This window comes from Crocodylus porosus, unplaced genomic scaffold, assembly GCF_001723895.1.
Source record: "Crocodylus porosus isolate Cpor-Errol unplaced genomic scaffold, CroPor_comp1, whole genome shotgun sequence".
Classification (NCBI taxonomy): domain Eukaryota; kingdom Metazoa; phylum Chordata; order Crocodylia; family Crocodylidae; genus Crocodylus; species Crocodylus porosus.
In genome coordinates, this window is record NW_017728906.1 from 201,448,673 (window position 1) to 201,449,742 (window position 1,070).

Sequence of the window (1,070 nt, forward strand, 5' to 3'; positions counted from 1 at the left end):
GGAGCAGACAGGTGCTCTGTACACAAGGTACCGAGATGTAGGTCTGCCCCTCTGCCCCATGCCCACCCCCCGGCTCCCCGGCCAGGTGCCCCCGGGCCAGGCCAGGCGGACAGGATGAGGTGGGCCGGGGCGGGGGCCGTGGGGGAGCCGCGCCGCCCGCACCAGGCAGGTCCCCGCTGTCCCGCACGTCCCCGGGACTGGCCCGGGGCCGGGGTGGGTGCGGGCAGCCGCTCTGGGCCCATGCACCCTCGGGCTGTGGCACCCTCTGGGCCGGCTCCTCTCTCTGCTCCGGTGCCTTCAGGGCTTCGCTTTTCTTCCTGCCTTTTGCTTTAAGCGGTGCTTTGAGTGTCTTGGTGTCAGCTGAAATAGCAGGGCAGGTCCTGCCATGCGCACGACCCCTTTTGCCCCATGGTGCATTTTGTTTCGGGGGAGCAGGGAACAGCTGGGTTTTACATCTGGGGGCGTTTGGGGGGTTCGTGGGACCTGCTGGTGGGAGCAGGACTGAGCAGGACCACTGAGATGAGTTGTCTTTGGCACAGGCACATGCAGGGCTAAGCAACGCCGTTCCCGTCTTGCCTGCCCATAGCTCAGGTGAGGAAAGGTGAGGTCAGGGAGGAGAGTAGGGAATGTTTCCCCAGATATAAATGCACTCCTCCCTGCAACTCAGGGTCTCATATACCAGGATCACTGGACCAGGAGGAAGGAGAAAGCTGGGAGGCAGCCAAGGCAAGTCCCCGGGTGTCATTTGAAGTCAGCCATCTGGGGGAGGGCCCCTGAGCATAAAGGCACTTCTTCCCCTGGGAGTACTTTTAGAGAATGATGGAGAATGCACAGGGTTCAAGGCTGACGCAAAGATCATCTCCTCCTCGTCTCCTCCCCCCACGTCGGGGCTGACTTCTGCCTGAGGTGTTTCCTCTTAGCACCCCCTCCCCCCACAACCATACCTTGGGGCCAGCATCTCAGCTCTGGACTCCACTGTACCCTACAAGGGACAAAGCCTCGGGGAACACTTTCTGCAGGCCACCAGCATGAGGGTGATTGTCTGAATGCACCACAGGTGGGTGCTGAGC